Source organism: Stegodyphus dumicola, chromosome 12 (genome assembly GCF_044657685.1).
Source record: "Stegodyphus dumicola isolate Sdum_Otavi_A_Nest chromosome 12, ASM4465768v1".
Lineage (NCBI taxonomy): Eukaryota > Metazoa > Arthropoda > Arachnida > Araneae > Eresidae > Stegodyphus > Stegodyphus dumicola.
Window position 1 is genome coordinate 52,749,467 of NC_140779.1, and position 25,934 is coordinate 52,775,400.

General features: G+C 32.9%; 1 long non-coding RNA gene across 1 annotated transcript in view; it reads left to right on the forward strand.

The window, feature by feature from the left end:
* Positions 1-5,898: 5,898 nt before the first annotated feature.
* Positions 5,899-25,934, forward strand: part of LOC118202629 (uncharacterized) — a 188,404-nt gene continuing 168,368 nt past the window's right edge. The window contains exon 1 of the long non-coding RNA XR_015044444.1: positions 5,899-6,062. This is a non-coding gene — a long non-coding RNA (uncharacterized LOC118202629). The remainder of the gene's footprint in view (positions 6,063-25,934) is intronic.

The following is a 25,934-nucleotide window of genomic DNA, read 5'->3' on the forward strand; positions in this document are numbered from 1 at the left end:
ACTAGCTCACAAATTTAAATTTCTGGTTAACAGCTGTCTTTGTTTGTTTTCTGTTTACATTAAATTGATTTATGATGTCCTTTTTTTTTTTTTTTTTTTTTTTTTTTAGAATGAAATATTGGAGCTTTGTACCCTTAGAATAGAAATGTATATCATTGACCCTGACCTTTAGTTTTAATTTCTATTTTACAGAGTAAATAGTTCATCTCTCTGTTTTTGAGCATTTTGGTCAAATGTTTTATAAAAAAGAGTGAAAGTGGGAAAAAAAGATATATTTCATACATGTGCATTTTTATCTTTCATTCAAATTTTTCTTTTCCTAATTTTTAAAGTTTCCTTCAGTTGGTATGCTACGAATTCCAGAGGCAAAAGTTTCGCCTAAAAATGCTGTATGTTAATTAGAACGTATTTTATCTACACAAGTTGTCAAAGCAAAAAGATTCTATGCCATTTCTATGATTTAATGACTACATGTTTGAAAAGTGAACGCGAAATATATAAATTTATTTGCAGACACGCAAACTCATTTGTACTAATAAACCATAAATATATGAATAAATCTATGAAATAAAAGTTAATTTGTCTTCTTGCTGATTATATTCTGAAAATTTCTTACTTTCAATAAAATGCGCTTCTGTTTTTTTTTTTTCCAAAAGCTGGAAAGCAGGGTAAAAAACTGCTGTGAGTGTAATTTGTTTAAATTAACTTGTTTCTATTAAGAGTTTTGCAATTTTGGGCCTGGACCAGTCTTAGTTTTATAAACGTATTACAACTCTGTATGAATATTACTTTAATATTTTCTCTTGAATAAATTTTTTTGTCTAATTAAGTGAATTTTTGCTTTTGTAAATTGTGATCTCTGAAGACCAGATATTTGTGTACCGGAAATAAATTTTAAGATTTTACCGGAAATAAATTTTTTTATACGAGCAGTATATTAATGCTTTTCACATGAGTAAATCAAGGTTGCTCAAATAAAACTGTTTGCACCTAATTGCTTCTAGAAATTTTAATCTCTGAATAATAATCCGTCATTTAAAGCAATATTAGCAAGTTTTAAAATTATAATTTTATAATTGTGATTTATATTTTTATAATTTTATAACTGCTAACTAATGCTATATTTTTCTTCTTTTAGATATTGATCTGACAAATTCTTCGGTCATCTTTAATTTATGAGAAGCTGAAAAAAATATGAACAATGTGGTAATGTAATTTCTCAGGTATCAAATGTTACTTTATAATCATTTGAACTACATTTTCATGAATGCTCGCTTATTCCGATTAATGACATTTATTTAATGATTTGTATTTTAATAAGCATTTAAGACAATGAAAATAAACTGAATTTCATATTTTTTGTTGTGTTCATTTTTCATTAACAAACTTCAAAAGAGGAAGAGGAAAAGGAATTAATATATTACCCCATTGCTAAATTATATTAATTTTGACTATAGTTTTCTTGCATACAAATTCCATTAAAAATATGACGGTCTAAAGTATGAAACATGAATTGAACTAATAGATGAAAAACAAATCAGAACTAAATTTTCATCTAACTGAATATATAATTTTATTAGATATTTTTGATTAAAAGCTTTTGATAAATATTTATATGAATAAGAGTGAAAAACAAGGAGTGATAAAATTGATACAATCTAAAATCTTTTGAATTCGCTTTTATTAGCCCCACCAGAGGTCGAGTGGTTAAGTGAATACCGGTAGTTCGACCTTGGGTTCGAACACAAACTAATATACTGGCTGCATGGTTGGTTCCCCGTGTGTAGCGTAAATAGGAACCAGTTTCCTTTACAAAGTCCTCTACGAATCTTTTTCCTTAAGTACGTAGCTTTCGAGTGCTTTGCCATATTCAGATAATTTAACATTATCTACAATTGTATTAGAGGTACTTTTTATTTTCTTTTTGATTTTTATAAATCAACTTTTCAATTAATAATAGGAATTAATAGGAGTCAAATATCCTGTTTTGTAGGTATAATTTCTTATGTTTTGTCTCATCACTAATGATTTTTTCAAAGGAATATGAGGAAAATTAGTGAAGAATAATTTTAAAATTTTTCTCATTAACATATCTATATATATACATTTTTCTTTAATCTGAAGCCACTTCTCCTCTTCTTACAAATCCGTAATTTAAAATTGTTACTGTTTTATTAGCATTCTCTTACATGGGCTCTGAATATTAAATTTACATTTTTCTTTACAGTTTTTCGATACACTCCTTTTTTCAGTTGTTTTACAGGACTGTCTCTTTTAATTCTTTAACAGAGGATAATTTTGAATTTTTCCGTTTTAGTTTTTTGCATAAAAGCGCAGGTATTTTATATTTGTGTATTTTGAAGCAAAAAGTTTTTTTTTTTTTTTTTTTATTTTATTTTATTTTATTTTTTTATTTTATATCTGTGCCATTGTATACATGTAAAATATTTCTTTTTCTTTTTTGTGTTAGAAAGCTAAGACAAATAGGGAAAGAAACAATTCAATGAGACTTCTTATTCTTCAATTTATTATTTGACAAATAGATTAAATATTGCATTTACAAGTCTCAGTGAATGTCAGAAAGAAACTTATCTTGGCTCTCCTATTAATCGACTAAGTATGGAGCTTCAAAACACTTTTTCCTTGACAAGTTCTGTTATGATGCTCCAGAGAAGGGAGATTTAGAAAAAAAAAATTTTTTTTGCATAATTGTTTAATTTTTTGCACAAGTACTTCCCTTGTTTACTTTCTTATTTCCAATCAATGTCTTAGTATATTAGTTTTTTAATTTCTTCTTTCAAATCTATGTCTCAATCTTAGATTTTTGCTTTTATGTAGTTCATGTATTAATTTACTTGGTAAAATTCGGGTCTTATTGCTGATAAGTTGGATCTAACAATACTTTTAAACTTAAATTATAATTTAGCAGCACTTTGCGCTAATTTATTCTTTTAGTACTAGCGTACTTTATTCTCAACTCGTTCACTACTTCTTTTCTCTTTAGATATGTTAATGATAATATATACATATATATACAAAAACGGAAGCAATCGCAGAGCATCATAAACCAGTTATTTAAAGTCCTTTTACCTAAACTTCTTAAGGATATTTGCAATAAGTCTTATTTTGCACCATGAATGTAAAATATAAGAGCGAACAAATAACAAGTCTTTTTCTACACTATGAGTGTAATACTCGATTGCAAAATTTCCAACCTTGCTGTTTACTCGTGCATTTAGGGGTATTCAGAAGGTCAAGGTAAAAACGTCATTTCAACGTCTCTAATTAGATATTTAAGATAAAACTAATTTATACTATAATAAGATAAAATTTAGGATCAAATATGTGCTTATTTTTATAAATACATGCTTTTCTCCCCGTCTCTTAAATGACTGCCGTCTTTACATTATCGAGTAAAAATTCAGATGTTAATTAAAGTAGTCACTGACTTAACTATTTATTATTATTTATTTAGCTCTTAGCTTTCATTTGGGTGTTTCATTTGGAAAGTTAGAATTTAATGGTTATAGCCAGGTATAGGAAGAGGCTGGCAAGTTAATTAATTCATTGAGGTTGTAAAATGAAGGAAAACCTAAAATTAAATAATAAAAATAAGTGCAAAATTAGCTTTTTAACAAATCCTATTATTAGCAAATAAAATTTATTTCTTTCCGTAAAATAAATAAGCTATACAAAATATTTTATTTTACGAAAAAAGTATTCATAGAAAAAACAGAAATAAACAAACACCATTAAAATTTTGCACAATTTGTGAAAGTTTAACTGATTTCGTTACTTATGCTTCTAAGAGCTTTTTCTTTTCTTCCCCCTCTTTTTTCTTTTTCTCTTTTTTCTGAAAAGTATAGCACCTTTTTTTTCTGTGTGTGATAGTCTATAACTGTATCCAGCCGACTCACAATCAAGTAACATTTCTATCAACAAAAGCTCCGTAAGATAAGTAACACGGTATTGCTTTATGAATTAAAAAGCTTTGCTTAAAGCTTCAGCATGGATAATTTTCACATTCTTCACAACCGTTCTATCATCATCTTCAACATCACTCATCACTGTAATTTATATTGTTTTCAGGACCTACGGCGCAATAGATTTCTTCATCACTCAAAACATGATAACTTGGCTTGCTGTTTTCTTAGCATTTATTCTTCCAAAACGTTCTGTTGAATGATATCTTCTCGTACTCCCATCCTTTGAAATATGCTTATGAATTCATTAGCAGCTGCTGTCTGACTAGTGTTGTTTTTGTCTTTAACACAAATAAATCATATCTTTTTATTGTAACGCACAACACGAAGGTAATTAATGATTAAATGACTAGTCACTGATAAAAAGGTCAAAAGATCAGTCTGATAAGAGAATTCGCGAGATATTAATAATTTGCTCTGAATCATTTCTAAAGTTAGATTATTTTCAAAGCGATTTTTTAAACTGGCAGTCCACTCGGTTAATAGACGTTCTACTGAATACTATTCAACTTTTTTAGACCAAAGGGGCAATTTGTCCAAAAGAACTATTAATTTCGTTTTGGCATTTTGCGTTGGTTCACTATACACGGAGAATCATTTTTTAAATTGTTGCCACCAAATATTATCGCCTGCATTATATTTAAAAATATTATATAATGAGGAATCTGCATAAATGGTATGTGTTTCTTGCATTGTGATAAAACAACGGTATCTAGAGACATCAAATTTTGAATAATGTACGTCTCCACCCAAATAGGGGCATCTGGAAGCCAAATTTGGAATTTGTTTTATTATCTGTTTCATATTGTGTAAAGTATTTATGAGTTTTATAAACGCTGAATCACTTTTTAAATCGTTGCCACCAAATATTATCGCCTTGTATTATATTTAAAGAAATTAAATAATGAGGAATTTGCATAAATGTATGTGTTTCTTGCATTGTGATAAGATAACGGTACCTAGAGCCATCAAATTTTGAATAATGTACGTCTCCACCCATATGGGCATCTGGAAGCCAAATTTGGCATTTGTTTTATTATCTGTTTCATATTTTGTAAAGCATTTATGAGTTTTTGATTAAAGAACTCGACGATTTCACGGGGAGAAATATTATCTCCAGGGCGCGAGACTGTGTATCGGAAATTCTAAAGATATGCTCTTTTAAATATTTTGTATTATTGCTGTTGAATAGAATTTTATGGTTTAAGTGCAAAGAACATGGTATTTAATAAAAAAAAAAAGTAACACACAAAACGTTTAAAAAAAAAAAAAAAAAAACGCGCCTTTGGGCGTAGCTGAAATGATTTGCAGATTTTTATATAGCATTTATTTATTTATTTTTGAAGAGTAACTGACGATTCATGGGTCTGCGGATAGACTTTCAGACCTAATGAATGTGAGCCAAAAGGCGTCACAATTTAAAATTTCCTTTTTGGATTATGGCAAAATTAAAACTTTCGGCCACGGTTAAATGATTTTGATCTTTTGTGGCAGTCTTAAAAATTAATGCTCAGCATTAATACACGCCCTTAGAAATATTGCTCATATTCAGATGTGGTCCCCACGAGAAGTTCCACCATATTATCATTAGGAATATGAAGATAAAAATTCAACTTCCGCAAAAAATACGAATAGAAAAGACAGGGGGACAAAAACGGAAACCTGTTGACAAATTTGAATGCTTGTCCACTGGCTATGGAGGCCAAAAAAAGATAAGGTGCCGTAATTCTGTGTCGAACGACGTCATCAACGTCATAGCGACCATAAAACTGACACTGAGGAAGCAGTAAACAGAGACCTGCTTGTTTATGGCATGTCTTTCTCTTCTGCCCTTTTTTTACGCAACTCTCATGAAAGGGATTGTAAAATGCCACGTGATTGCTTCTGGCAATCGGGATAAGGATCTGCCCACCCGGGTTTCTCCAGAGTATCTTTCTCAAAGCTCAGAAATTAAAAGTTTTATTTTCGCCAATCTGTGTAACGCAAGTAATTATTTTGGATTTCCAATGGATATGTGAATATATGTCGCAATTAATTCGTGCAAATTTGGATATTTAGAAATTCGGGAATAACCACCATGTAAGTAAAAGCATGTGTTTCTAATTTTTAACATTGCACACGATATAATCGAAACAGAAAGGTAATTTGTTAATGTTTCGAAAAGTTGCTGAGAAATTTTGGATAAATAAATTAGAAGAAAAGGGTTAAAAATTACCGACTTAAAATACACATTTCTTTCAAAACTTAATTCAAAAAATTTTTAAACAGTTTGATTTATTATTAACACTGTTCAAAATAGTACTTGGCAAAGGATAATCTTTAAATTTCGAACGAAATGTTTTTGCTTGTCAGGAAGCTTCTGTAATTTAAGTAAACATGCAAATGTATTAACAGTTTTTAAACAGTTTAAATTATTATTATTATTCAAAATAGTATTTTGCAAAGGACAAATGTGTAAACATCTTTAAATTCTGGACGAGATGTTTTTGCTTATCATGAAGCTTCTGTAATTTAAGTAAATATGCAACTATATAAAATTTGACAATTTTTTTTTTTAAATTTTTAATACTCTTAGAGCCAAAAGGCTGATGTAATATTTTATATTAAGTCATTCGCGTACGCTCAAACTTTTTTTTTTTTTTCTGGTGCATTGTTTATGCAATATTTGGTTTCAATATGTACACTTTCGCATATCTTTAATATAAATCTGAATGGAAAATAAAATATTTTTTGTTTTTTCTGCTCAAAAGCGTAATCTTTGTTGTCATGTAAAAACAAAAAATAATATGAAATATTTTAGATAGTTGTTAAAATGTAGAATTTCCTGTAGATTTTCACAAAAATATACGTTTGTTGCTCGGATCATTAAAAAAATAAAGAATTTAGAAAAACAAAGTTTTAAATATTCCATTTTGATTCATTTTAAATAGCCGTGGGGGAAAAAATAATACGGAGTTTTAGCACTGTAAATTTTTTATCATCGATTTAAGGTAGATTTTTGGGTAGAATTATCTGAATTATTAGCAATATATCTTTAATTTATATAATTTGCGGGACGGAAATTTCAAGAAATTCAGTCACATTTAAAATCAAAATTTTATCTGGTGATTTACCGAAGAAAAGTTAAATTTGTTTATGTGTACTTTTTTTTTAATCAAATATTTATTGCCTCCTTTTTTTTAAATTATATATATATATATAACTTTGGTGACAAAATGTTCTAAATTTTTATTTTGATAAAAATACATATATATTTCCATCAAAATAAAATTTTAAAATGATCTAATGATCTATGCTTAAGGAGTAACGTAATATAGAAAGACAAATTCAGATACAAAGAAATATTGATATCGTATCAACAATTAGTGTCGACTTAAAAGAAATTTTTAATACTGTTCTTTTATGTTTAGATGCTTTAATTTTTAACGTTATTCCTTTATGCCATTTTTATTATGATAAATGTCTTAGCTTAGGAATGACATAATACGAGTAATATTTATATATTATCTTCCATTTCCATTTTGATAAATATTTTATTTTTTGCACTGTTATTATGATTCGACATCTTAGCTTGCTTAGTATCCAATATGAAAAAAGAAATTGGCTTCTTACCTTCGAAAAACTGAAAATTCGAAGTCAAAATAATTAATTCAGTGCCTGGTTTCCCTTAAATGTTTCAGATTTAAATACAGTCTATGAAGTAAACTTTATGCTTCGAGAGTCAGGGGGAAAAGAAAATCGAAATCGATTTGAATGGTATCGCATCGATTATGTTTACAAAATTATAATAATTTTAATTGACTCTTTTCCCAAATGTATTTAGACCAATAAAGTTATAAGAGTTACGATAACAATGAATGAATTTTATTGCTCCCCGAATGCTTGTTATAACTAAGTTTGATTGTACTTGTTATGTGAAGAGTTTAATTAAAATTAATTGAATAGCACGAGAAATATTCAAATTTCATTATGTAATTCAATGCTTCGCATTTAATTGGTCAAGCAGTTGTTATTACCGAAATGTCTTTTTAAAGAAAATTTACCGCAATTTAGCATTTCTGCTAAAATTATAAATTAAAATTCATACCATCAGACGTAATGATTTTATTACAATTGCCAATTATGCACGTATAATAAAAGATAAAGCTGCTAGTGTTTACGTTCAAATCAATTGTAATATTTTCCACAAAACCATAATACATAATTAACACATTATCATTTAAAAGCGGGAAAAAATTACTAAACAACATTTGTAAAATTCTGCGCGGATAAAACTGGGAATTGACTAAAACAAAAAAACCTGAAATGTTTCAGATTTTTAAGGGAGCCCAAAATGCTTTGTTAAGATTTTTTACACTCTCACTGAGCTGTCAGCTGTTGCACTCACTCCTGCTAACTCATTTATTTTTGCCGTCTCAGCTTTATTATTAAGTATCATTTTCTTTGCACTTAAGTCACATACAATAGCAAAGTTGCTAAAATTATAACAACAGTATATAATTAATAATACAACAACTTTAAGCTTGGCGTAGATTTAAGTCAAGATCTGAATAGATTTCGAGGGGAAACAGGTCACTCTTCATCAGGAGTAAAGAAATCTGCAAGACTTTCCAGTCTTGCATTTTGTTTCACTCGGGGTGTTTCTCTTCTGCTTTCAATTTTTGCTATCAAGCAGGATATGTTTAGAATTCACGATGCAGTCTTAAGTGCTGGCATAACATTTTTTGTATTTTTTTCAGTCTTTTTTCCGTTTGTCATATCAATGTTCACTTTTCTAACTAAGATGGCTTTACAAAACTTTTTGTTTTCTTTTTACAATTAAAGATTTGCGTGTTTATATTATTTATTAAGTATCACATTCTTGGGGCTTACACAACATAAAATTCGATTCAACAGCAAAATCACAAAATATTTAAAAAGAGCATGTCTTTAGGATGTATATAGTCTCTAGAACTGGAGATAAAAATGTTTTATTTCGTACAGTGTTCGCTTTCAAATTGTAGAGCTTGTTAATCAAAACTTCATTAAAATTTTACAAAATATTAAATAAATAACAAATAATTAAAAAAAAAACTGAAACCTTTCAGCTTTTATATTATGCCCAAAGAGGCCTTTGTTTTGAACGTTTTGAGTGTTACCTTTATTTATTAAATATCCTGTTCTCCGCACTTAAACCGTAAAATTCAATCCAACAGCAATATCGTAAAATATTTAAAAGAGTATATCTTTAGAATTTCCGATACACAGTCTCGAGCGCTGCAGATAAAAATGTCCCCCTCCCGTACAATGTTGCCGTTGCTCGCTTTGAAATCATTGAATTTCTTAATCAAAAACCCATAAATGCTTTACAAAATATGAAATACATAATAAAAGAAATCCCAAATTCGGACTTTCAGATGCCAATATTCGGATGGAGACGTACGTTATTCAAAATTGGATGGCTCTAGGTACCGTTGTTTTATTACAATGCGAGAAACATACATATATTTAAGCAGATTCTATTCTTCTTCAATGGCCAGACAGCCCAGGATGGCCTTGCCTTCCTCAGAAATCGAATTCCAAGCTCTTCTATCCCTGGCCATGGACATCCAATTGGTTATTTTTAAAATTCTTAAGTCTGTTTCCAAATAGTCGAGCCACCTAAGTTTAGGTCTCCCTCTTTTTCGGGTGCCGAATGGTCTGGCCGAGAAGACCTTTTTAGTTACTCGATTTTCATCCTTTCTGCACAGGTGTCCTGCCCATTTAATTTTCTGAATCCTTATATATTTTACTGTATCTATTTTTTTAAAGGATTTATAGAGTTCAGAGTTAATTTTTTTTCTCCAGATATTGTTACATTGTATGCCACCAAAAACACTTCTCAAAATTTTTCTTTCAAAGACAGAAATGATACTTTTAGCTTTTTCTGTCATTGCCCAGGTTTCAGCAGAGTATGTAAGAATGAGTCTGATTAAGCTTTTGTAAATTAAAATCTTTCTGCTAGTGAAGTTAGACTTCAAGTATTGTTTGAGACCGAAAAAACATCGGTTAGCATCTATGACTCTACTACGAATCTCGGGCATTAAATCATTGTTAAGCAGATTGTTCATTATTTAATTTCTTTAAATATAATCCCGGGCGATAATATTTGGTGGCAACAATTTCGAAAGTGATTCACTGTTTATAATGAATCGACGCAAAATCCCAAAACGAAATTAATAGCCCTTCTGAGATAACGTTCCTTTTGGCTAAAAAGTATATAACGTCATTCAGTGAAAAATTTGAGTTAATATTTTTAGTTAGGATAGATCATGAATTAAATGTGTGTTTATTTTTTAAATCAATCGAGTTCAAAAGTAAGAAATGAATAAAGAATTGCATCTGTTGTTTTCGAATAGTTCAGTTTGTTAATTCACGACCAACATATTCTATATGAAAGCCGTATATTTTGCCGAATGACAACAGCCTCGAATGAAAATTGAAACGAAGGATTTATAGTGATTCGACGCAAAAGCCCATTTCGAGACTTACAGCTAATAAATAAAAAAACTGAAACTAACATCTGAACTTATTCCGATTTTAACGGTCACCCTAAAGGGCTGTTTTAAAGTTTAATAGTATGTATGTGTGATTATGGCAAAGCCTCGAGGCCTATCTGCCTAAAGGGAGGGATGCCTTCGTGGAGAACTTTCTAAGGGAAACTGGCTCGTATACACGTTACACATGGGGAAAACCACGAAAACGCCCATGCAGCCAGCCCGTTCGCGGTATTCGAACCTCGGACCGAACTACCAGTGTTCAGCTACTTTACCGCTTGGCCGCTGGTGGGCTAAAGTTTAATAGATAGAGTAGTACAGTTTATCAATAAAAGATTATAACATTTTACATTTTAAAAGATACCAGATGAATGCATATTGAGATTTGCATGGTACCATTCTATACCTTCTGCGTATTTGAAAAATGAAAAAAATATATAAGGTAATTCTTTAAAATTGAATAATTTCTAAAAACATTGAATGTTTTGATTAGATGTAACATGAATTAATTACATTTTTATTTAAATAAATCTAATTCGGAAGTAAAAAAAAAAAAAAATAATAATATTCTTCAGGACTGCATCTATTGCTCTTAAACAGCTTATTTGTTAATAAGACAGATTAAATTCGAAAGATAAATATCTTACATTTTTCCGAATGGCAACAAACTCGAATGAAAAGTGAAACAACGCAAAATCGTGTTGCGAGACTAACTGCCCTTTCGGACTAAGTAAATAAATAAATTTGATTTGCCGGGTATCACAAAATTTCTTAAAACATGCAGCTTATTATCATAATAATTAAGGCATGTAGATATTAGTTATTACGACTCCTTATTATCTTTGGTTAATACCATTTCGGAAAAATGTAGGAATAGTTCTAAACGTTTAGATAGCGTAGTAACTTTTTATAACTAATCATGACGTCAGATTCCACACTCGACTTCGAAATGCAGCTCAGCTCATATTTTTGTGCGATAAATGGCAATCCAAGGTTAGAGATTTAACTAATTTTAAATTATGGTATTTACTTGCTTATCTCCACGAGCATTTCCTAACGTAGTATTTCTGACTTAAAAGTTAGAAAGTTCTTATTTAGAATGCGCTTCAGAACTTCCTTGAATTCAGGAAAATGGGCTTCTTCTTTATTTATCTATAAAGCCTCTTAAATTTTATTAATAAATGGGTAATAGGAATAATTTAAATTAAGTGGCCTGCAGTAGATATTTCATTTTACACATTTATGTGCGCTATAAGAATTATAGACCGAAGTTCGTAAACTGGAATACAATTAAAAAGAATGAACATTTATTTCAAGGAAAGATGGGCTAGTTCACAAACTGGAGATGCCTGAAAACGAGAGTTTACAGTAAGATGCTTCGTTTTTACACATACTACAAGTGAACGTATATAGAAGCAATAATACTGAAGGCAACAATTGTAAATGACTACATTATACTGGTATGCTTCGTTTCCACGTAAATAACATCTATGAAATGAAATGAAACCTCCCTAGAGCAAGATAATTTTGATCTTTTGTGAAAATAGTCGCCTTGAAGTAGAGGCGTTCTTTATTGATTTTTTTTAAATCATCTAAATTTGTCGCCGTGAAAAGCTTTACCATACAATACTATAAATATATCTACTTCTATACTTACCGCTCTAGTATATCGCGTAATTTTACTTCCTCAATACCATACAATAATATTAATCTACCTACTTCCTTACATTCCACTGTGTTACATTGCGTAATTTGTCTTTCTCGATTTTTAAGCAATAATAGTAGTAAAAATGGCAGATATTACGCCAGCATATACTGTCATATTTTACCATATTTGCCCTATTTTTCTTGTAAACATTTGAAGCAAATTTAAGCTTTAAAAAAAGGGAAAAAACTTTGTATTTTACACTTTATGAACAACATCTGTGATTGAGTTTGAAACGGAATTCGAATGTTCCCAAAAGAAAATTCTTTGATTTCCGCTCTTTCCAATACAGCTCAGCCTCTTGATTCATTTAAAAAAGGAGAAAGACAGGAAAAAAAAAGTCAGGAGTAACTGAAGAACCTAAAGTGGGAGCAGAAAGAAAAGGAAACCTGTAAGGAATAGCATTCCCCACTCGACGTTATTGGAACTGGAGTCTAATCCAATTCGATTATCCTCGAAGAAAATGGAATGTTTGGAAGTGTCCCCTCCTAATGGCGTCTGCCTGCAACACCTGGGCCTTTCTCCGAAACCATTTTGAAATCGAAATGGGAGTTAAGCCTAACCTCCCCCTGTTCGATACCTAATAACGGCCGAACGATATCGATTCTTTCCTCGCAACGATCTTCCGATGGGCCTAAAGAAAGTGTATTAGATGACCTCACGCGCCGAGCAGAAGGGATGTCTAAAAATTACGAGAAGGAACACCAATCTATGCCTTTTCATGACAAGACTAAACCAATACTAAATGGGAAAAAAAAAAAAAAAATCATTTAAGTGATTAAAAACATTAAAGCGAATTCTATTATAAACAATGAAAAATCAAATTTCATGAAAATAAAAATTGTTGGTGATTTATATAATATGCCTATATTTGGTAACTGTAGTTGGTACGTATGGCTTTATTGGAAATAGCAGTCCAAGCATATAAAATAGCTCAAGTATCACACATGAACAATGATAAATAATAAAAAAGAACAAATATTTATAAAGTAAGAATCAGAATAAATGAACATGGGAACAAAAGTAAAAAGTTAAAAATTTAAACAACAAGGAAAGGAACATAAGAGATGTAGTCTTTACAAGGAGTTCCTGAAAGCTCTGGCATTCCAATATAATGTACTAATCTCACCCTGTTTTTGAGATTTTTTATCTAGTTCTGGGAATATAAGAAGACGCTCTGCATTCATGATGTCCGAATTAGAAATTTGGCATATAGTAGCTTAAATGATGTCATTTTTATTAAGATGATGTGCCATGCAGTCGAGACCTGTTTGCAATCCGAAGTTTGCCACAGCCTCATTACGGAGTTTTTCGACGAAACGTTTTCCCATGTCTCTTTTATGTTAACCCAGGTTTTTCTTGTTGCTTTTGCTGCCAGGTCAGATTTAAGAGTATCCATTAATGTGTGATCAAAAATGTGCGTTTTAAGGATGATGTGGTTTGCTGTCCTGTAGCAAAGGTGTTTCTCTCTTTCCTCTCTTGGCCTGTAAGTCTGCCTTTTCGTTACCGTCGATACCTACATGTGAAGGAATCCATTGAAAAACGATTGTTTTGTTGGGTTTTATAAAGAAAGTTCAAGGTCTGTCTTATTTCTGAGATAATCTGGCTATCTATTTCATGATTTACAACTACAAGCCTGGATGGCTACTTTGGAATCGACTAGAATAACTGCTTTAGAGAAACAATCGATCTTTATCTTGAGGTTTTCCAGAAGCAATGAGATTCAAGGATCTCTGCATCAAAATTCGACATAAAGTGTCCCACAGAAGTGCATTGGGAAAACATTTCACTGTATACACCAGCTCCAGTGTAGTCTTGTATTTTAGAGCCATTAGTGCATACTACAGTCCATTCAGGTTCAGGGTTTTGTTCATGTAACATACCTAAGCGACCTAGTTGACCTAAACGAAGACCTCCTAAAAGTATATTCTATTCTTCCTCTCCTACGCAAAGCAAGGTTTCAGGCGAAAAAATTTCCCTAGCATCGAAAATGTGCTGGGTGCGTAAGCGCAACGGATAGGCTGAGTGCAAATGTTTCAGGTAGAAACCTCCCTTTCAAAGTAGTGCTGCGAAAAACGCATTTCATAAAGAAGTTTCTTAAAGTGTCACTCGTCGCTATATATAATAATCCCATTAGAGAGCATTTATTCAAATTAATTTCATATGAATAATTGAAATTATGGTCAAATTATGTATTTTTATTAAAAATCGCAAAATAAACGCTATTATTACTTATTACGCCTTCAGCTAATAATGGGAACAAAAAGGTATGTCAAAAATAACCTTCGTAATCAGTTAGTTATTCGTTGTTTGCAGTTACGTTTGATAAGTTTTCGTTGAATCTTTATAATGCTGGCGTTGAAAGAGATATAATTATTTACATTATTTATAGACCCTGATAAATACTCCTAGGATAAATTAGGCAATTTGATTATGGCTAACCACACTGTGACTGTGGCTGTCTTACCTACGAGAAGAGAGACTTTCATGAAAGTCTTTCTAAAGGAAGTAGCTCGTGTGTTCGATATACATGGGGAAATCACGAAAACATAATGCATAACCGCCCGTTCTCCGAAATTCGAACCTGGGTTTGAACTACATATGAACAATAATTTAGTCCTTTGAATAGCGCATGACTCTTTTCCCATTAATATAGGTTAGATATTTAACAAGCACTGTAAGCGGCAAGTTCTTTTAAATTTATAGTGTCATACAAACCAGATCCTTCCTGCGCGTTACTTTTTCCTGTAAACTGTTAGGCAAACCTAACTTCATTTGATTTTAGTTCAACATTATTTTTTAAGTTCAGCTGGCTTGCGTAAACCCAGGTTGGGTTATTGTTACTCCTTTGTGATAAAATAAAAGGGCTAGTTACACCCTTCTTCTGACTTTGCCTGTCTACAGTTAAGACAAGAGGATTATTTCCTGTAGCCTTTGTAGAGCTCATGAGTTTATGCTACGAAAGAAGGTGAGTATAAATCTTAAGTGAAACATTATTATCCAACGAAAAAAAAAAAAAAAAGATAAATAGACTGATGACAAGTCTAGTTTAAATTGGTTAATAAAGAGTAATAGGCGATCCAGATCATTTCAGTCAGATGCTGAAATGCAGAAACTCTCTTGGTGGTGATCGCTTCCTGGCAAAGGTAAAAATCTGGTGAGACAGAAATTAGTACATTATATTCGAGATGTTCGTAGTAGAGAAAGATGGGTGGAAGACCCCGGATCCGTCCTTCGAGAAGGTTCACTCTCCGAGTGTAAAACAGCTGCTCCTTAAGGTGTACCTTGGGTAACGTTCTCCGGTGATAAAACTGTTAAATTACTAAAAGAAATTAGCAATTTCCGATAAATGCATTCAGTTCAAATAATGAACAACAATCGGAATTTGATGCATTTTAATAACTGATGTTGCTCGCATTTTCCGTGGAATGCTACTACTAATTTTTATTTCATCACTAATAGGGTAGGAGATAAAAACAAACTGAATTAAATTACCTTTAGCTTAAAAACTTGTTAAGTTACTTTCAATTAAAGGATATTAAAATACGAAACATATTGTTACGAAATGTACAGGCGTGGTAAGATAGCTTCCCCGCAAAGCAGTTTTAGGGTTGCCATAAAATGGCAAGGGAAGGCAGAGTTGCCACATTTGTCGAGAAATCGCCCACTTGGCGACAAAATTGGCGATATACCATGGAGGATGGAGAACCTTCTGGAACGAGTTCTTACCGTTTAGCCCAGAATGTTCTTGAACACAAGCCGAAAGCTATATAAACCCTGCTGGTCCTCAGTCAGTGAGTGTGTCTCAGAGAGTGTGCCTCGTCTAGCGAGCCGTGCGGAGTCGATCGAGTTGACAGCCGGGTAACGAAAGCCGAGTGGGTCGTCGAGTGCACCGAAGGAGTCTCTTAGTGTATTGCGGTTAGTACATCGTCAAGAGAGCGTGTTGAGCTCCGGGAACTACTGAACCGAAGAGTCGGGAGCTATGCTCGTGTGTCGTCGAGTGCATCGCGAGTTGTAGCGTGGAGAGTCTCGAGAGTACGTGGAGTTCCGAGAACGACCAAGCAGAATCAGGAGCTGTACTCTGGTGCTTTGCAGGAAGCTGTCTCCACCGTTGTTGCCTGACAGTGTGAAGGCTGTGTCGCTGATTGTTCCAGTGCATTTATAGTAGTTCATCGACGACTGTGAAACACGTTTTGGAGCTGTCCTGACAATACTGACTAATAAAGTGTGTTTCGATACTTCATCAAGTGTCGTCGTTATTCACTCCAAATCTACGAACCCCGTACGAAAGTGAAGGAAGGATATAACGTAACAACTGGTGTCAGAAGAAAGAAAAAAAACGCAACAACTAGTGTCAGAAGTGGGATTTGCGAGTGATTGCCAGTGACCCGCCTGCAGAGGAAAGCCATGGAGGAGGAAACGAAGACTATAATGGACTTCTTAGCCGAGATGAGGGCTGAAATGAAAGCTGGACTGGCTGTGATAAAAGCCGGATATGATGAGATAAAAGCTGGATATAAAGAGATGACAGAACCCCGTACGAACGTGAAGGAAGGATATAACGTAACAACTGGTGTCAGAAGAAAGAAAAAAACCGCAACAATATATAATAAATACATCTTTTAACTTACTGCGGGATGTATTATGTTGTACATAGATGGTACCACATCTTCATTTGCAAAAATCGGAACGATCTTCGTTATCATTATTTTAGTGCTGAAAACCACAACTGCGTCAGATTTCAGTCTGGTGTACAAGAAATTAATATGGTTGAACTTAATTTGGCTAATCTAAAATACCAGTCTAACCTTAAATCCTTAACTTGCTTAGTCTAAAATACTAGTCTAACCTCCCAGTTTCTCAGACAATTTTTTGTTCCAGGGTTTAATTGCAGCCTGTTATTTTAAAGCAGATACTCCAAAACCTTTCACCCTCTCATTTATGATCTAACGCGAGTTATCATCACTGTACAACACTTAATTTCTCTTCTTCATTTGACAGACTAGTTCAAGAGAGCTTTCATTCGTGCGCTTTCCATAAAGCGAAACAAGCTGAACAGAAATAAAATGTGTGTGAGGGAGAGGGGGTGAATTACGCTGTAGATACATAACTAAATTAACTAACACAAACTGATTTCTGTTTCTCGTACGAATAATAGACAATACGGAATTAAATTATTTACAATTCCCACAATTTGAATGTCTAAACACTTCGCTCTGTTATTTTCACAAACTAATGCTTAATATCAATGCCGATTCTAACGGGAGGCAAGATGGTGCACACACAACACGTGGGCGGCTACATTTAAAGGCGACGAAATGGTTATCAAACATATTTCTGTAAAAATGAGCGGCCAATTTTAATTTAGTACATGTGGACAGTCGACGATCTAGGATCGGCACTGCTTAATATTAAAAGCAGAAAGAAAACTCACCAATTAGTAGAAAATAGCGTTCTCTCCGGAAACAAATAGAGGAGTTTCTTTACGGCCATCTTCAGTTGTCAGTCCGATGCTAATTATCTTTGTTTAATTAACAATTAAACATGCACGCGTTATGTAAAATTACGCTCATGAAGGTTATCAGGTTCAGTGTTCTGCCTTACTTGCTTGGGGAACATTCAAAAACCTGACTCGGAACAGGGAGCTTACTAAAGCTATGTTCAATAAATGTGGGAAGTAGACAAGATACACAGGAAGGGTATACGAAACCCTTTATTTTTCACTCTTTACAATAATTTGCGGACTTCGGAATACAGAGACCAACCACTTGTGGTCTGAACGTAAGAATATAAAAATATTAACTAAACTCTAACTTAACTTTGGAATAACAAGCAAGGGTCTCCGAGAAGATTGGCCGTATATTAACAGGAAGCCGTATGTAGTACAGAGAACTGTTAACACTACAATACGTTTAAAATTATCAAGAGGATTAAACCTCTGGTCTGGAAGTAACCGAGTAAACTGCTAAGGCACGCGGCCTGCTTCTACTAACTCCTTCCTCCCTCGCTTGGCAAAAAGCCACAACTTAAGTACTTGGCGTTCGCCAGACAAATTTGCATAAATAAGTTAAAGCTTTTAATTCTGGCCGGAAGTAGAAAATAAGAAGTGATAGTAAAGATTTAAAATAAAATAAACGTTAGTAAAACTTAAGATCCTTACAAGATTTTTAAAAATTTTTGGGTTCATTTCATAAATAGTGCTATTTTTCTATGCTTCTTTATTTTTCAAAATTAAGATAAACAAAGGTGTTTTTTTTTTTTTTTTTTTTTTTTTTTTTTTTTTTTTTTTTTTAAATCTAAAATACAGCTTCCTTCATCCTTGCTGCTAGCCTTCATCTTTTAAGCTACAGTTTCCGACTCGGAATTTCTGGACTGGCTTGTTCGAATCCCATACATTGCATTCCTCTTAATAATTATTTTATTAAACTCAGCAAAATACGCTGAATATGCTTCTCTGTAATTTCCACAATTCCCACTATGGCTTTGAAAAATAGCTATTAAATCGAACTGCACTCTTCAAAGCTCTCACTAAGAGTAAAAACTAAGGTAAAATTACTATATCTGTTTTTACAGAAAGTTTATGCATTCAAATCATATCCTTCCCCCTTTGAATTTTCATGCAACTGAAAAAATTATGTTTGTTGGATGATCCATTTAAGGAACCAGTGAGAAATGAAACTAAATGTATGAATCAATACATATGTCTTTAAAATTTCGTTGCTTATTATTAAGTGCAGCCGTTACTGCATTTCAGTTTGGTTCATTAACTCCGAAATAAACGAATAAAATTCCATACGTAAACGTTACGTAAAATTATGGGGAGAGTTAGGTTTAGGAAAGAAAAAGCTCTTAAAATCGACGAAGATTAAAATTTTATTTTAGAGTTGTAATGGTAGGCTGTATGCTAAAAATGAAAAACGAACTAGGCTCTGACAACTTAATTGAGTAAACTATTCTAAGGTATAGCTAAACTGAGAAAATTTACGTTCGAAGGTTTATAAGGATTTTAAGTTTTTACTAACGTTTATTTTATTTTAAACTTTTCTATCCTCTCTTATTTTCGATTTCCGGCCTGAATAAGCGCGAGTAGAATTTTTATGCTAATGAGATGCAAAACTGTAAGAGGTATTTAAGCAGTGGCTTCTAGCCAAGAAGTGAGACAGCCTTCCTGCTGCCGTGCTACGCGCGTGCTTTTCAGTCAGTTCGTGTCTGCCATTAGGCCAGAACTTTTTCCTACTGATATAATAGGCGTATTGTAGTATTTGCATCTAGCTCACTACCTAACGCAGGTTTAAGAGGCCAGTCTTCGCGTTAATAGTCTCTGTAAAGCACTTAAGTTTATAAGGTATATCTCCCGCTTTCCTAGCGTGCCTTCGTGGTGTAGTGGTCAGTACACTGAGCCGGTATTTCAGAGGTCCGTGGTTCGATTCCCGGTCAAAAGGTTTGCTAATTTTTCATCTTTCTTGCTTCCAAAAATCCTAATATCTCTACAGTGGTGCCCGAACTAAAAGAGTGGTGGATGATGATTTCTCCCCAAACAGGATTTGGCGATTGGGTCACCTAAAAACCCCAGTCGCCCTTTAAAAGGGGGGTGTATAAGGTATTTCTCCCACCTTTCTAACGTGCCTTCGTGGTGTAAGGGTTCTGCACGCTGGGCCGGTATTCCAGAGGTCCGTGGTTCTTTTCCCGGCGAAGGCGTTTGCTAATTTTTCATCTTGCTTCCAAAAAAATCCTAATGTCTCTACAAGTTTAATTCGTTGGTCTCTCTATCTCGAAGTGCGGTAGCGCCTGTACGCTATGTAAAATAAAGGGCTAAGTTAACCCTTTTTAACTTGTTTGTCTATTCAGCGTACACACGAACATAGCTTGAGTAAGCACCCTGTTCCGACGCACGATTTCAGTGATGTTTCCTAAATCGATTAGAAGGAACAGTAGTCCTGACAGATTAACTATGATCAAAATTTCACAGCAATTTTTTCTGTCTACTCATTTAAAGTGCCCCCAAAACTGTAATCTGCTGACAACAATGAAAATCAAATCAACTGCAACAATGAAAACAGCAAAGAGAGACGAAATGTTCATTTAAAGAAGCGAAATGGAGATGTACTATTTTAATATCTTTTGAGGAGCATACAGGACCTTAAATTCTTTCGCACTCACAAAGACTTCGAAAGGGATCAGCAAACAGCATCCTTAAGTTGGTGAGCGCATCGTTTCTCTTGCCTTCTCAAGAAGAAAACCAAGAAAAGCAATAGCGAAGCGAGTATCCCCTTTGCGAGACAGGAAAGCTCCAAGATTTATTGCGTGGCTTGAAATATAGCGAGTACGCGTTGCACGAGGCGCGTATCCCCCTAACTCGTTTATTTCGGCGAATTCCATCTTCCTTAAGTAGCCGACATTTACCTGAAGAGGACATGGCGTATAAGTCTTCATCTGCAGGGGCTTCCCGCAGGGGGTCTCCCGCTGTGGCCATTTGCAACACTTACCAAAATGAAGTTGTGGCTCATTCCGATGCAGCCTTCGCCTTCACCTTTATCGGGATCGAACGACACCGGTAGCAAGTTTATCCTATTAGATTTTAATAGGACAGTGACTAGCCAAGAATTATTTAATGATTAATCTTCATTTACGCTTGATGTACTACAATTTTAAAGGATGAAACTTTGGAAAGTTAATTAAGAATTAGTTCCCAGAAGTTTCCTAATAAGGTTCCATAGAACATCCAGATTTAATCATATAACATATTTAAAATTTCTGTTTCAGGTTAGCTTTATAATAAAATTCAGTATTCAACACTGATGTGCATTTTTGAAAGCAATGAAAATTCAGGAGCTATCACTTTAGAGCATATACCTCTCATGTACGGTATTTAATGATTGGATTGGATTGGATTATTTAATTATGGCAAAGCACACGAGAGCTATCTGCCTAAAGGGAGGGATGCCTTCGTGGAGGACTTTCTAAGAGAAACTGGCTCGTATACACGTTACACATGGGAAAAACCACGAAAACGCCCATGCAGCCAGCCCGTTCGCGGGATTCGAACCTCGGCCGGAACTACCAGTGTTCCGCGTCTTTACCGCTCGACCGCTGGTGGACCCGGGATTTAAGGAATACAGATTTAAATGAATGGGGAGGTTTTTGCCTTTTATGGCTAAAAGCTGGAAGTGATACTCATAAAACTGCGATTCTTTTAGGGGGGAAAATACAATATTACTAATTTTCATTGAAGAAAAGTGTTATGATCACTATTTTCAAAACACACCGTTAAAAATTTTATCCTGTAAGATTTTGATAGGAAACTCATAAAAATAATTTTATTATTATTTTACACTTACGACTGATATATTACAATTTTAAAGGACAAAATTCTGAAGAGCTAATAAAAACTCTGTTCATAAAATATGTAGCGATTTCTTACCAGATTTCGTAGAGCTACCACGTTTCATCTTATAATGGTCTATAAATAACTAATATTTTTCATTAACATGTGATTTTGTTTTGTGATAAGTTTAACTCACATACTTTAAAGGAAGAACTGCGGTAAGAAATTTTAAATTGAAAGAGGAATTTTTCATCTTCCGTTTTTATCTTTCGAAATTACAACTGCAAGTAGCATTCATAAAGTCAAACTATTTTAAATTAGGTTAAGTTAATTGTTTAATAAACAGCAAGTGAGAGCTATGAAAGAGAGAATGGAAGATTTCATGTACTGTGAGAAACTGGCTTGCATTTTACGTTACAAACGAGGAAAATAGGAAAATTATCATGTAGTCAATACATCCGCTGGTCAATGGGATTATTTATGTTATACAATTGAATTAGCAAACCACTCCAGGGCTATCTGGAGCACTGGAGTGCTTTGTTGCTTTGGAGCATTATTTTGATAAACTCTGTAATTGTTTTGGTTGGGTCATTTGAATATGGAAAGCGCACAAAAGCAATAAAACTAGCTTGTATTCACGTTACACATGCGAAAACTACCGAATTCCCATGCAGCCAGCCATGGAGGTAGGAAGGTAGCTTACTTCCATGCAGCCAGCATGTTTTCTTGGATTTGAACCCGAGGTGAACTGTCAGTCTTCACCGACGAATGACCATCGCTTAGTATAATCGAAGTGCGTGCCAAAGGGCTGAAATTGATTCATGTGCGCGAAAAATTTAACGATCTCGTTTTTCTTTGCCCTTAGACACAAGAAGAGGTCCCTACCCTCTTTCCGAAGAAGGTGTCTAACAAGCCCCCTTTCAAAAAAGTTGAAGGTTTGATATTAGACTCTGCTTTTTGAAGCCAAATGATAGCTATATTGCGTAACAGAAGAAGAAAACAAAGAAATAGATCACATATTCTCTTGACCGAAGGTGGGAGAATACTTTTTCTACTTAATCTTTCTGTAATGATTATACAATTAAAAAATCCTTACCACACCCCCAAAAAAACGTAAATAAAATTAGAAAATATTGCACATATATTTTTGAATTTTTATTTCATATGTCTAAATGCAACCACCACTATTCTATTTTAATTAAAATAAAATAATGAAATTACTACTGGACATTTGTGACTAAATTTACATTAATTTAGATTGAGCTTAAAATTGTAGTTCTTTGTTAGCTACAACTTTAAGCTCAATCTTATTTAAACTAAAACAAACAATTGAACAGGAGGATAATCGAAATTTCGGATATCTGGTGTCCGCATAACTGGGGGTCTATTGCTATTTTATATAGGCATATCAGATAAGTAGTAGTTCTTTGTTAGCTACAACTTTAAGCTCAATCTTATTTAACCTAAAACAAACAATTGAACAGGAGGATAATCGAAATTTCAGATATCTGGTGTCCGCATAACTGGGGGTCTATTGCTATTTTATATAGACTGCATATCAGATAAGTAGACACACTTGTGAAACGAGCGAAGAATGTCCAGGAATCTAAAAACAATGTTTAAAAATAGGATCATTTGTCAAAAGATGCATGTGCATACTTGGTGGCATACCAGCTTCATATAGCCGTCGTATCTTAATGGCGAATATTTTAAAACATGTTAAAAATTTTTATATGTTAGCCCTTGAAAATATTCTAGTTGTCAATATCATCATTCCTTATGCACATGCGCAGCTATCAGTTCATTTTTTTTCTTTTACAGTAAAATCGTACACATTACTGACAAAAAACTTTTCTACCGCTAAACATTTTTAAACCTTTGACTACCATTTAAAAAAAAAAAAACTACCCCGTTTTCTATCCAAATGAACAAAATATGTCGTAATTAAGGTAAATTTAGCATTTGGGATTTTTTTGACAAACGGTTTTCAAGCCAAACCATAGTTAATACGTCCTATGATCGACTTATTCTAAGCACACCTATTTTATTCCGGAAAACTTTATTAGATGAAATAGATTTTACATTGTATGGTACAGGGTAAAGCATTCTTTGCATAACCTAATATTACAGGGCAACTTATATTTGTTCTTTTCTCTACTTTCATTTGTGTGTGACGAATACAGCAGTGTCTTGATTTCCCAACTATTGGAAGATGATACCCAACATTCAAGAGATTCGTAGCAATATTCGACCCACCAGTAATTTTTAAACTTTTAGTAAGACATATATGTTAGTAGTCAAAGGGTTAAGCAGAGAAATATTCGCTGTACTCTGTCAGTTGCAGATTACAGCAAGCAGACTCACTATTCTAGGATATTTCGTCTTTTGCAGAGGTGGTCGCCTTAAGAAGGTGATATGAAGTATCAATGTTTATTTATGTTCTAAGAAATATGTCTCCTTTTCAGAGTTTGTTAGCTTAGGGACGCGGTTTCCTTGACAGTGCAGTGTTCTTTGTATTTTCAAAAATTTTTGTTATATAACAAACAACAACAGTCTTAACTATAGTCATATAACATTAAAACATTAATATAATATTATATATATTAGAAATTGATTTAATACTGTTTATAAATAGTAATACAATACTTCTCTTCGGTCATTTATATTTATTACCATATTAATTGATTATTATTTTTATAAAAATTTATTTTAAATAATTATATAAAAATAATATATGTACACAATTCACTTTCTATTTATTATTTTAAGTTTTGCTGTAAGTTAATTTCAACGTTTTATCCATTCATTTCGGTGACAAATTAGAAAAAGAAAAAACTTAAAATATATAACATTGGGTTCTGAGTGTTCCTTTAGAGTTTTAAGGTGCAATTTTTAATCTAAGGAGGCTCCATTAAATTTTTAATATTATTGTAATATTAATTATTTTAACGGTAGTCCTAGTCAATATTAACATGTGAAGTAATACACTCATTAAAGATTTCTCATTTGATTTAAAATTTTGGAAGAACGCTTAAACTGTGCTTCTTAGCTTCGAGTTCTTGATTTTCAGATATATTTCGATAGCAAAAAGAGGCTTTTTGAGATATTTTACATATTTTCTATAAAAATATACATCGTTTTTTGCTTAGAAACTAAAATTAAAAGACTATATTCGTAAAAAGGTTTACTGCCTGTCTTGCTTAAAGTACTTCCCACTCAGGATGTTTTTGTAGAGTACAGCAACTTCCAACTTAATCTGAAAAGAAGGCAGAAGTTAAAGAAGAAAAGAGCTGTGTTATACAACTACATATGTCATCGGATCACAACGCAATAAATTACTAACAATAAATCCAACAGCAGCAGGGTTTCTGTTTTATTAAGTTTTTTTCGGCAACTGAGAATCTTTGCTATAATTAATCAACTACAGTCCAGACAGCGTGGGTGTTTGCTGCAACCTCTGATTTTAGAATTAATACGCGCTTAGTTTAATTCCTGAAGAAGGAAAAAAAAAAAAAAAAACTAGCCGGAAGGGAAATATTTCAGGTGTGGCTCCAATTCGAATTCTAAAAGATTTTGGAATTTTTGAATATCAGATCCTTTGTATAGGAATAATGAGAAGAAGAAAATTTGATACGGATTCCAAGTGACTTGTATGCCTATTAAATTATGCACACTTTTTGCTGCACTTTAATTAACTTTTATTTCGTCGAATTTTTCAAACTTAATTAATCAATCTCGTAAGGAAAGTTGAAAACTACATAAAAAATTCCAAATTTTGACATAAAATATCTTAGTCATTTTTTGTCGTACGGGAGTCAAACTTCTAATGTTATTTTTTTCATAACGAGTATAAAACTTTCACAAATATAAGTATAGGAACCGGGAGGAATTTTCCCAAATACGAGTTTAGGAACTTTTCACCTAAAGTTACTTAAAAAAAGATACATTTTACTCTTTTATTAGGTTTGCTTTTGCGGTTTCGGTTTGATATAAGTTGCATGAAATATAAAGTTACGCATTTCAAACAAGGGTGTTCTTCTCCCTTCCCTGAAAGAAACTGAAAAAAGGAAGAGATAGTGTCAGCAATTCTTATTGATTTTATTACTAATTTTAATTAAATTATATAGGTACGATAAAATTAATGCAACAAAATTTTTCTATCAAATAATTAAGTATATGATTGGTTTAATTTGCAAAAGTTTGTTAAAGCACTCGAGGCCTATATGCCCAAGGGCAGGAATGCCTTCTTTGAGGACTTTCTAACAGCTCCACGAAAACGCCCATGCAGCCCGCTTTGCCGGAATGTCGAACTACAAGTATTTAGCGATTTTACCGCTCGGCCGCTTGTGGGCCTTCAAGCATATGAACCAAATACAGAATTCAAAAATTCACTTTTAATCGAATGT